At 39.1% G+C, this 13,363-nt stretch overlaps 1 protein-coding gene across 12 annotated transcripts in view; it reads right to left on the bottom strand.

Annotated features, from left to right (window-relative positions):
- LOC121887811 overlaps positions 1–13,363 on the bottom strand; it is a 110,075-nt gene that overhangs the window by 15,528 nt on the left and 81,184 nt on the right. The window contains exons 5-6 of one of the 12 annotated variants that reach the window (XR_006095416.1): positions 1,989–13,000; positions 250–1,899 (exon numbers count right to left, since the gene is read on the bottom strand). The exons of 9 other annotated variants lie outside the window; for them this stretch is intronic. The gene's annotated coding sequence lies outside the window, so the exon portion shown is untranslated. Of the gene's footprint in view, positions 1–249; positions 13,001–13,363 lie in introns of those variants that run through there. 2 more of the 12 variants (XR_006095418.1, XR_006095425.1) reach the window with 2 other exon arrangements.

Genomic DNA, 13,363 nt, shown 5'->3' with positions numbered 1-13,363 from the left:
AGTTGTCAATCTGGCAGTAAATGTACAGTGCAGGCTGCGTGTCAGTTGATAAATGCTGCAGCTCCTCAAAACAGAAGAAAAACAGAAAGAAAATACTCATCTATCGAAGGGGGTTAGCCCCGAAGTTATCAACAATGCGTTAGCTTAACTTGACCAGGCTCACTTAAGGTGGAATGACTTTTAAGGTGGACCGGCAATTCTCATTTTAGTATCAATCTCAGCCGCTCTTTAACAGAGAACGGAGAAATGTCTGGCTGATGAGTCTCTGTCTTGAGTTTTTCATATTCAATCTGCATCTTGCTCTACATCAAAATACACACAGAGATAGACAATCATGAGAGTTTTTTTAATATAATAACCATGAGTAAATAGTGAAAATGTTAAAAAATACCCCATCACTCAATCATTCATGATCAAAATTTTTTTCCCCAAATTTCATATAAATCTCTTACCAAGTTTCAAATATAAATAAATACACAACAAAACAATTGAGTCAGTCTGAAACAGAAAATGTAACCTCTTGGTAAATATGAGTATGAATTTTAGAATTAATATGACTTGTAATAATGTTAAACTGCAAAATGAGGACCCCAACATCCATGCAGGGTTTCACACTTAAGTCCTGCGTTAAACCGTCAAGGCTGTGCAAGTTAGAAGCCAGCTGCCTTGTGTTTGGTGATCTGATGGCAGGACCTGTACTATGCTGTCTCATAATCTTTGGTGAGGTCTCCCTCAGAGACTCCATCAGGGCTGATACATATGCTGGAGGAGATAAAAATATTCATACCACATTCAGTGATAATATTTAATATATGCACTGACTCAAGTAATTAATTAGATTAAATGACTGAAATTGCTAACTGTATGATGGCTTCTCCTTGATGGGGCTGACTACCCAAGAACATTTGCAGAACATACCATTGTCATGCACATACATTGTAATGCAGCACTGCCAGGGGTAGAAGAAGCAGATGATGCAGGTCATAAGTTGTATGTGTGTATATATATATATATATATATATATCCTAAATCCTAATTTTTCAATTCAATTCAAAACACTTTATTTGTCCCTGAGGGGCAATTTGCAAAGGCGTGTAGAGTAGCAGAGTCAATACAGGAAAATTTAAAAATAAGTAAAAAGCAAAAATAAGCTGTGCACATTATGATAATAGTATAATACATAAAATGCAAAAAAAATACCTGTAAACATTATGATAATAATAATTATATGAAAATAAAAATATTAGTGCAATGAAAGTATAAAACAGTATAATGCAGCATAATGTACACATTATGATAATAATAACAATAATGATATTAGAATGATAACAATAGTGCAATTAATATAGATTAGTGCAATTAATATATTCATATATCAATATTAGTGCAATAAAAAGTATAAAGCAGTATGATGCAGCACAATGCTGTAGACATTGATAATAATTATAATGATATGAGTATGATAATATTAGTGTAGTGAAAGTACAATGGAGTACACACAGTATATGTATTGATGGTTGCCTCCATAATATATAGGTGCATAGTGATTCAATGAACATAGATAGCAGCATCAGTCCAAGTCATGTGCAAGTCACTGTGTGTGCGTGTGTGTGTGTGTGTTAGTGCATGAACTCTATGGGGGGAGGGGGGGTTAGCAGGGTGAGCAGAGGGACAGGGATGGCTGGGAGTTGGGGACAAAGGTTGCCCTTCTCCTCTGTGTTCTGAAGCCTGGGAAGCCACTCAAACACAGGGAACAGGATGTGTGAGGGGTCCTGTAGGATTCTGTCAGCTGACCTTAGCATCTGCTGCTCGCATAGGGTGGAGAGGGCTCTGACAGGAAGTCCAATAATTTTGGAGCAGACTTTGACTGTGCTCTGCAGGTGATTTCTGTTCTGGAGGCTGATGGAGTGGAATCAGCAGGTGAAGGGGAATGTCATGACACTCTCAATGAAGGAGTAGTAAAATGTTGTGAGGGTGTCCTTACTGACCCCAGAGGAGTTGTGCTTCTTCAGGATTGTGTCCAGGTACTTATATTCCTCAACAATCTCTATGGGCTTCCCGTGGATAATGGTGGTGAATGTCGCAGCAAGTTCCCTCTGCTTCTTTGAGGAGGTCACTACCGTCTCCTCGGTCTTGTTCACATTAAGCTCCAGGTGGAAGTTGTCACACCAATCCACAAACTCATCAAGAGCTGAGCTGTGATGCTGTGAGGGGCCTGAAAGCAGAGACAGGAGGACTGTGTCATCAACAAATTTGACCATGTGACAGTTTGGCTGGGTGTACCTGCAGTCATCAGTGTAGAGGATCAAATGCAGGAGTGAGAGGAGACAGCCCTGCAGGGAACCAGTTCAAGTGTGTAGGAGGTCAGAGAAGGTGTTGTTGATCAGCACTCTCTGTGACCTGTTGGTGAGAAAGTCCATTATCCACAGTATTAGTCGGTCATCTAGGTAGAAGAGGTTGGTGAGTTTCTCAGCAAGAATCTGTGGCTGCAGGGTGTTGAATGCTGAGGAGAAGTCTGCAAATAGGAGTCTTGCTGTAGTGTTGGGGTGTTCCAGATGATTATGTATGTTGTCTGTAATGAATGCTTTTGCATCGTCAACCCCTCTCAGTGTTTCCCCCAGGTTGGCTGCTTTGGATTGGCGGGGGGTGGAGGGTGGGGGTGCTGAGCCAAACTCGGGAGAGACTCAGCAGCCAGACATTTCTCTGTTCTCTATTTACAGTAGGTGTGGCTGAGATTGACACCAAAATCAGAACAGCTGGTCCACCTTAAAGGTCGGTCGACCTGAAGTGAGCCTGGTCAGGTTAGGTTAACCCATTGTTGCTAACTTCAGGGCTAACCCCCTTCACTTTTCCAGCAGTTGAGGACACAACAGGCAGGATTTCTCTTGATCTTGAGAAGCTGCAACATTTATTAAATGACACACTGTAGCCCACACTGTACATTTACTGCCAGACTGACAACTCACTGCTATCCTTTTCCTCTGCTCCACTCACATTCACTGTCACTTTTCTGCCACTTGCTCTCTGCACTCGATCAACCACACACTTGCTACACACACACATTATGCACATCCCTAAAGGAGCTACATTACTTTTATAACAGTACCTTTCAAATAGATGTCCATTGAAGAATAAGGAGAGGAAGGATTCTCGGATTAGATGCACTAGTCGATGACTCAAAACAATTCCACACTGTAGGGTGTTATCATGCTTGCGCAGTGTGCAAGTGCAAATCTTTAGTAGCCCATTGATATCAGTGGTCATGGAGAAATTTTAGCAGTGTCACTCATATTTCATTCTATAGGGGAATCACTACCTCTGCCTGCGTGGTATGCAAAGTGGAGTGGGTCCATCTGTGTTGCCTTGATGATATGGTTTTTGATGACCCCCTCTATAGCTTTCATCACAAGAGAGGTGAGAGCCATAGGCCTGAGGTCATTCAGGGCCTTTATAGTGCCCTTCTTCAGTAGGCTATTGGAATAACTGTCGAGTGTTTCCACCTGTGTTTCCTGGGGGACTATGCTGTTGACCATGGAGCTCTGGAACAGGGGCTGGAACACGCCCCCCACCTGCTCAGCACAGTACCTCAGGGTATGGCCACTGATGTTGTCTGGCATGGGTGTTGTGTTCACTTCTTGAGGGCTCCCACCGCATCCTTTTTTTATGGTGAGGGCAGGGTCACCAGGTTTGAGTGTAGAGATAGTTGCATCTAGCTGGGTGCTGTTGTCTGTCTCAAATCTGGTGTAAAAGGAATTTAGGTCATTAGTGAGTGATGCTAGGCTGCTGCCTGCAACCTGAATGAGCTGGCGGGTGGTGGAAGCAGTATTCACATCTGCCATGTTCTTGAGACCCTGCCAAGCTGAATGGAGGTTCCCTCGCATAAATGTTTGCTCCACTTTGTCTCTATATTTCAGTTTGGCAGTTCGGTGGTGGGTGGTGATGGACCTGTATGCATTTGGGACTGAACCACAGCAAGTGGTTCATGTGACGTATTGGTAAATACTTTTTAAATATTTGTCAGCTGGGCAGTGATTAAAATCACCCAGGATGAATTTGTCCTCTTGATGTGTTCTGTGGCTGTGGTTGCATTTGCTCTGGCGTGGATGTAAACCAGAATGGAAAAAAGCTGTGGGAATTCACATGTGATGTATAGTGTCACATTGTCACTAAAAGGTGCATTTTGGACATTGTCAAAAAGGAATATATCTATACACTCAGTTGCCAGTATATTAGTTATACCTAGCCAATGCTAATGCAGTCTCATCAGCCCTGCAATAAATCCTATGTTCATGAAGGTTCCAATGTTCAAAAATAAAAATTACAAATGTTTTAGCTAAGCAAACAGAAAGTCACCAAGCTATTTAACTAGACACCAGGATCCTGCATTAGTTAACCGAAGTTAATAATTAACGTCATGCTGTGTCAAACGGTAAATACGTTTACAAAATAGGATTCTAACAGTGTTAGCTAACCAACTGCGCAGCCGCTGTTACACTGCCTAAAAACAGTAAACACACTTCAGACGTTACTTCGCAATTCAAGCCAGCATGCTGACTGATTTGGAAGTTAAAAACATTAGAAACACAGACTTACCAGAACATTTCATGTCTTTGTGGAGCTGAATCTCTGATGATCTCCGATCAGCGCGAAAAGCTACTGAAAGGCAGACCTGATGAAGCAGCTATGTGTATCAGAGGAACCACCTATCAGCGTCACACAGTTCTGGCTTCGACATCGCATCCTGAACTTAATCATATCGCAAATAACGTCTTCTGTCTAAAATGAACCAGCACACAACTGTGTTTTTCCTCATTGTTGACAATGCCATTAGCTGGTAAATTATGCTAGCACTAAACTGGAAGAATGAATACAATTGCGTTCGAACCAGAAGAGGAAAAAATGGGCGGGGCAGCAAAAGGTGAATACTCAAGAATCGGATTGGCACCCAAGTATCACGTATGTATCATGTATCAAGTATCGATTCGGGAGATAAGCATATCGTCCCAGGCCTACTACTGATAGATGACTGGAATAGGCTAGGAAAAAAAGGAAATCACAACAATCAAGCCTGGAAGAGATTAATGCATGGATCAAAATCACTGTATGAGTTACTGAGAGAAATGGACTGATTTTGGTTATATCACATAGATGGTGAAATGCTATCTTGAAAGTAGACCTAATGCGGGATTCAAGTAACAAGGACAGCTCAAATATGACACCCAAGCTGTTTTGCTCTGTGGAAATTCCACAACCATCAAGATGCAGAAAGACATTTTAAAAAGACTTAAAAAATGTGTTTGGCTGGTCCAAAAATAAGTATTTCAGTTTTATCTGTTTTTAACATGAAAAAGACATCCAGTTTTTAAATTTCAGACAGGCAAGGATTTGAGAGACTGAAGATTCACTGGGTTGAGTTGGAATGAATAAGTATGTATCATCAGCATGGCAATGAAAATGGATCCCGAAATTGTAATTAATATCACCTACTGATAACATAGGAGGACCCAGGATGGAGCCTTGAGGTACACCAGATGTAACTTTCTGAGTCAGAAAGGTTTATTCATTACACAATGAAGGCCTTGTGTACATATAAGTACACAATGAGTTTTGTTAGACAAATAAGAATGAAACCATGCCAAAGGTGATGGATGCCTATCTGATACTGGAGATGGTGCAATAACAGGCCATAATAAACAGTATCAAATACTTCACTGAGATCAAGCTGGCTGAAGACGTTTCAGTGGAATGGAGTCTGTGAAAACCAGACTGTAGTTTGTCAAAACAGCTATTATTGGACACATAAGTGGTGAGTTGACTGCCTTTAATGTTTCAAAGCAGTTATGACATGTACAGATGTTTAGAAATTGATCTGTAATTACGGAGAACATTAGGGTCAAGATGTGATTTATTTATAAGTGGTGTAATTTGTCAATTTGGTGAGTGACTCAATGATAAAAGAAATCACACAAGGTCCTAAAAAGACAGGATGTAGGAGGCAGGTGGTGGTTTTGGAAGTGCAAACTAGAAAAATTAGAAACTGAGGATTAATTGGTTTGAAAATAGATAGACTGTTAGCAGTCATTGAAGTTAATAAGAGTTAGTAACACCAGAGATGTGCATAAGCACAAAACACATGTGACTCTGTGAGCTTGCTAGCAAACAACAAATATAGATAACAGTTTAGGAGGTGCTGAAATGCTTATTGTTTCCCCCTAATTCCAAGGTACAAGGCAAGCCAAGTAAAGATGGACATGCTCCTCTCTGTTGTCAAAACAGAATGTGAAAATAAGATACAATAAGATATTATTTTTTCACATCTGACTATTATCTATTTATTTATTGTAAGAGACCATGTACAATATTACACATAAATGTTACCATTTGAAGTACTGTGCCAGAGTAAGCTTATAGCTATTTTTTTTATCTGCAGTTTCTCTGGGCAAGACAGTGAACAAACGTATTTTCCAAAACAGTTGATATCCTTTTAAATCACTACCTATTTTTGTATTTGGCTCAGCTGCATTCCTAAAACAGCATCAATATCAGAAATTAGCTGCTAACATACACACCAGCTTAGGAACACTTTCAGTGTTGTTCCACCAGCACTTAATTCAGTGCAACAGTATACCCAGATGGTTTGGCATCTGCTTAGATGTTTGGTTGTTGGTTAGAGAATATAAGCCACAGTAAGCTTTGTTAACCATGGCTGGGTTAGCCAGCTAATAGCTAATAATGACACATAGTGGTAACATTTTTCTATAAAATAATGACTTTCTCAAAAATTAAACTGCAAGTCTTCCCCACAGCCTCTGTATTATCTTTCATATAAAGCATTTGATGCACTACATGCAAGTCAGTTATAACCATGCTGATATGACTGTTTAACTGCTCAGGCAGTTTTCTTTTTTCCTAATGAAATTCCAGTATACTGGTACATGGTCAATACCATGTTATCTTTTGAAAGGAACTCTGACATACAGCGTGGTCAGTATTGTGAGAATAGACTTGATTTGAACATCAGCCACCAAATCCATCAAAAAAGACCTTCATCAGAATTAACACCTTCAAGAGCTGAACTGTAGCATTCAAGAAATAGCTCCTATGTGGCTTACATGGCCAGTGTACTGTAGCACCTTTAACTGAAATGTTCTTTCACAGCACAGTGCATGGCCAAATATTAGTACACAGTGAGTTATGTTCACCAAATAAGAATGAAACCATGCCAAAGGTGAGGGATTCCTATCTAATACTGGAGATACATAGTCCTTCTAATGATACAAAAATAAACACAACTTTAAGAGAGGTTTTGCAAATGGGAAAATACATTTAATATTTCCTTCCTGGTTTCCTTCTTGAAACCAGAAATGAAGGATTTATATAACAGGACATGTCTGACAAAGACTGCCCCATCTCCTTTTCAGTTATTTTATATTCACTTATTGTTACATGTTTCCATTATTTGTTCCAGCCTCTGTACATCCTCACCTGTCAAGTACAATCTATCAATTCAAAATCAGTGGGCACTGCATTTAAAGAATAAGGCTTTTAGGAGGTGAAAAAAAAGTTGTTGTATTAGTTGTTATAAAATATCTATATCCCTTGGTCACATTAAATATTTTCAGTTATCCTTTGTTAGTTTAACAGATAGATAAAATGATAGTGTTTATTATGAGGGGGATGCAGAGAATTATCTGCACATACATGCCAAAATGAGAAAATTAATGAACAAGCATTATATGGAAAAGCAATGTTTTCCCTGTTTTCTTTGAATCGTGCCTTTTAATGCAGTCCTTTTTTGTGTTTTGAAAATCAATTCTGATATTTCAAAAGAGAGGCATGATAATGAAAGGGCACATTAAAAAAAAAACTATCTGAGGCGATTGCTTATTCCTTCCATTGCCGCTGCATCAGAAGGACACCTTCAATATTTGGACTTTCCACGTCACTCTAGGCTAAATCCCTAGCAACCACCATAGCAACATACTCTGAGTTCAACGTGAAATGCATGGTAAGTTCCCTCCTGCCACCAGCCAGAGAAAAAAAAAGAGGAGAGAAAAAAAGAAAAACAATCAGAAGAAAGAGACAGATATGCCTCAAAGACCAGAATAAATGGAGCTGAGAAGACGACACAAAACACAAATGCTCATACCAGTAATCACACACGATTGTGTGTGTTACATATGCCAAAAAAGCCATATTACACATTATAAAACATACACCTGAAACAACTTATGTGTAAAGGACAAAAAAATGAACTGTGGGTCTTCTTCCCACATATATGGCAGGGACAAACATCTATTTGCAGGCTGTATTTTCTAGGTTGTCCTGCTGTTCTGCCCCTTTTTAATGAAAGAAAACATATCTCATCTGGGGAAATACATACATGCACTAAATATATACAAATATTAATACATGATTAAGTATGAGCATGTGCAAAACATACACATAGTTAGGCTCTACATATTATTTGGGCACACTGGTGTGAGTGACTCTGGGTTCTGACACCTGGACTGGCAAAATACACATATTCACTTAGGTCCCACACAAACAAATCTGTTATTGAATCTTTTATATCTCCTCTCTGTCTTATTAGCAAAGAGCAGTGTACAGACCACTCAGGTAACAACTTCTCATTTTTAGCCGACAGTGAACATCACTTTCGCTGGCAGGTCATATCAGCTGTCGCTAATTAAGGTAATTCTATGAGTAACTTGATGACAGGTCAAAATTAAACTTGGCTGATGTCGGGTCTGTGTGCTTTCTGTAGCCGGTGTCCGTACTCAGCCAAAGATCAATTGTGAGGGAAGATACCTCTATAACACCACTGCACAATCGTGAGTAGACTGTTTTTGTGGTTACAACACAAAAAGAGTTATAAGTCATCTCCAGTAACACAATCTAGCTTATCACATCACCTCAATTTCACATTCTCCCAATGAAACTTTCATGATATCATATCAATAATTTAAGGTTGTCAGCTTAAAAGTTCTGAATCAGGATCCCCAAATTTTGGGAAAGCTGCTTGTGAAAAATAAGATGAGCCAAAGACAAAAGGCTGTTATTTCAATGTGCCAGATACATATTTAATCAACATTTCTTATCATCTGCTACTATGAACATTTATTTTACTATATATACTGAGCATCTTTGGCACAAAATTTAATTCTGCAGTGAAGTAAATTCTTTATCTCATTTTCAAATTGTAAATACTTGTCAATACTTTAACACTTTTGGAAAATGACATTCTTTAGTAATCTCTTGGTTAAATCATCTTGCCTCTACATCTTGTGCACACTGTATGTTAAATGTGAAAAAAATATGCATTAATGCTATTTCCGGGAAAAAAAAATATAAACATGGAGCCCTGCAATATTGTGGCATCAGCATGTAATAAGACATAACATTGTCCTTTAAGAGTCTGAACTCTGCCCACAGACAGATTTGTTGTTTCTGTGATATTTTAAAAGCTGGAGCTGTGTTTCCAACTTTTTCTTATCTAAAGATATTTTGTTATATTAAACACTCAACATTACTATCCATGCACACCTTACCCACGATTATGATAAATATAATATTCACAGCCTTTACCCAATTAGAGTACCCCGCCCCACACTAAACAGCCTATATGTCCAGTCTTATTGAACCACAGAGTCAAAGAAATGAAAAATGTGCATCCTGGTCATAGTTCAGGAATAAAACCAGTGTACTACAAGCATCTCTTCTGCCTGACTGCTGATAGCACTGTCAGCCAAAGAGTCAACCACACAGGATAAAGTACAGGAGGTCAGACCAGCGTTTGTTCAAAAGCAGGTTAGCCAACTGCTAGCTTTCAGCACCTGAGCTGAGTGTCTGAGCAGTGAACAGAAACGAGTCAAGCTGCCCTCCATCGTGCTGCCCTCCATTTCCATCACCCATGTCTATTTCTGTTATATTTAGGCTTGGTAATTTTAGACAAGACTTGGTTTGTAAATGTTTATAGTTGCCATGCCTATGTTTCTCTGTGTACAATAATGTAGCTAAAAAAGTGTAGTGATACAACTGACAAAATGAGATTTGACTGAGGGACATCTCGACTGATGACTGGAATCTTTGATGTTTAGGGGACAGCCCTTGTGTTAAGCTAGTTTGCAAATATTAGCATGCTAACACACTAAACTAAGTTGATGAACATGGTAAACATTATACCTGCAAAACATCAGCATGTCAGCATCATGATTGTGAGCATGCTGACATGAGCATTTAACTCTGCTGTGCCTCAGCCCCACAGAGGTAGTAGCAGGGCTATAGACTCTTAGTCTTATTTTAGTTTACAAGGTGAATTCAAAAAACTTTATGAGGGTGAACACTGGTGGTCCCTGGTAGACACTACATGGAACAAGCACCCTGCCTGTCAAAGACTGGGACAAGGGTCGAGTGGGAAATTCTTTTCAGTACATTTGCTCACAGTAGGTTCGAGGAGGAAGGCAGCTGTTGCCAGCTTGGATTCCAACTTCTTAAACCACTCCAGCAGCCCAATCCCTGTTTGCACTGTTCTTCTGTATGCTTAATGTACTCCAAACATACACAACATCACAAAATATGGCTAAAAAACACTGCATCCATATTATCACTTGTGTTGTGAGCTGTTTTTGTTTGTTTCTCTCAGGACCAATGTAAGCAAACCTAGTTGCTTTTAAGAAAGCCAAACAGTTAACCATTGTGTATTAAGCCATATTTTGGCACATCTTGGCAAAAAGATCAATGTTTGGAACATATTGAGCATACAGGTGGACAAGAGAATAGGATAATGCTGTGGTTTGAGATGTTTGTATGGACGTTGAAATCCATTTTAATGGCTGGAAATCCAAGTTACTGACTACAGCTGTCATCCTCAAAAGAGCAAGCTACAAACTTTTCAGATCCACTATACAATCCTACACTGAATGAGTGTTTGATTGCGTTTTCCAGCATTATATTCTGTTAAAAAGGAGGTATCCCTTTAAAACACTGAGAAAAGATAAACCTTGCTCGGTCGATGAGTATTTATTGCCAGTCAGGGCAAAAACACACTCACTAAGGTGCTTTGAGTAGCTATTAAACAAGTGTGAAGGTGACCTCTGGTTTTAAGCGGCTGTATCTCTGACAGCCAAAGCTGCAGAGGCCATCCTAAATGGATTTCCTGAAGTTTCATTCAGGAAAATAAAAATGGAGAGTAATTCAGAGGCAAGGCTGAGAGAGAAAGCTATGTTTCGCTCACATTGGGCTGCTTGAGTGCCTCCAAATTCCTGCTCTTTCTCTATTGCGGAATTGACTGGTGACCATGAATCAAAAGCAAACCTTAGCCAAATATAATTAGGAAATACATTTACAAAAATATTTTAGAGCTTTGCTGTGCAATAAGTGTAGCTGGAGTGACTTATTGTGTACAGGGAAGAGAGAGTGTATGCAAGTATCCCCATGGCTAACTTAATAAATCATCTTTCTCATCTTTACTAACTGCAACAGATAATCAATAAATTAAACACCATTTCTACTGAAAATGCTTATCCATTTTAATAAATATTGAAAAATAAATAAATTTATCACTGATCCCATATTATCTGTGTGGTAAACATGCAAATGTTGTTTCTCCATATTGTCAAGGATGAGTATATGAGAATTTAGGTTTATGATTATTGCTGTTACACTTACATATTTGGAGTGAAAAACAAAACAAGTGTAACCGCTTCCGCTGCAAAGCAATAAGGCTGTAAATGAATATCCCAGCACTACCTGAAGCATTAAGAATGTAGTGTACATATGTAACAAACCTGACATATACATCTCATCTTCAATGTAATTAGAATGTTGTCAAAAAATGTGATATATAATGTAAAATATTACCCTTTATGATTGATAATGTATTGTTCAAAAAGGAGATTAATTTACAATTGCTGCCCTTAGCTCAACAACCCAAGCAGCAGTGGTTGGTAGCAGCTGCACTCTGAAGATGGCAAGCTGTTAAATTCATTTTGCCACTGTATACACAATGTGGCCACACTGCTATGAGTCAAAGGGATAAAAAGCAGTGTAAATTTAAATTAAAATCTGAAAACACCCTTTACTGGACCATATAGCCTTTGAAGCGACAGGGGCTTTATGAAGCAAAAGCTGAGAAAAGCTCTAAAGTAGGGTCTGAATCAGCTAGATTGCATCCCATCTTAAATGCAATTAATGAACCTCACAAAGGAGGATTATGCTGACAGGATTATTTTCAACAACAATGCAGCACCCGCTGCCAGTTACAGATACACGCACACGCTATTCATACAAACGCTAACCCTCTTTAATCCAAGCACACAACAGCTTTCTAACAAACACAATCAGCACTAGCATAGTTGAGTGTCCATTGAAATGACCACTGCAATATTAATTTCGCTATATGACATTGACATTTAGATTTTATTAAGTTTCTTGTTTATCTTCTTCTATATATTATATGAATTTAACATTCTCTAGTCCATTTTTAGTGTCTCAGACTCTCTCTGGCCTCACCTGAAATAATCTGTAATGCACAAGTGCAGCAGCAGTAACTTAATCAGCTGCTGTGAACTTTGCAAAAGAACAGAAATGTTTGCCTTGCTCCAACATTTGATCTCAAGCCCCTGACAAGGATCTCAAACTGCAGGCAAATCAGAGCTGTCTGGTATTTCTCGGGGCAATGCTAAATCAAATTAGTGAGAGCAATGTTAATTTCAAGCAGCATTTCATTAAAAAGGAAAAGATAATTAGCAACAAAGACTCCATGTCCTTCTGACTAATCTAATAATGCTTCGTTTGTTTGCTTTAATCACATTTAACGATTAAGAAGCAGAGACAGGGCTAAGTCATGTAGACAGAGGGATCTTATAATCTGCCTGTCATGGCCACCATCTGATTTCCTGCCATTCGTCACAGTATGGATGGAGGGATGGGCGGGTGGTGTTTCAACCCTCAGCTGATGTCTTGAGAGGTGCACTAGCCCCAGGATGGGATTGCTCATCTTCAGAAGAGAGGAGAAAAAGGGGTTCAGGTATCACCTTACCTTAAAGAGTTGCAGTACTGAGCCCAGGCCACTGGCAGACATGGCTATTAGCCTTGAAGTCTGGGGCCTGGATGCTAAAACAATAATCTTCTTAATGTTATGGGCAGAGCCAATGATCAGGAACATCTGTATCATGTTAAGTTCTATTATGTCAGTTTCCCATCTTCCTTTGACAGAGAAATCCTACATTGATTGGCCAAAAAAATAAAAACCCTAATGTTCACAATGTACAGTAATGCAATCCAGTAGAACAGGCCTGCAACAAACACTATCTTCGTGAAACTTTAAAAATCTTTAATTTTGTTGTTGACACTGTGTTGG

This window comes from Thunnus maccoyii, chromosome 1 (assembly GCF_910596095.1).
Source record: "Thunnus maccoyii chromosome 1, fThuMac1.1, whole genome shotgun sequence".
Taxonomy (NCBI): Eukaryota; Metazoa; Chordata; class Actinopteri; order Scombriformes; family Scombridae; genus Thunnus; species Thunnus maccoyii.
The sequence above is the reverse complement of the archived record's forward strand: the minus strand, read 5'-3'. Positions and strand labels throughout refer to the sequence as shown.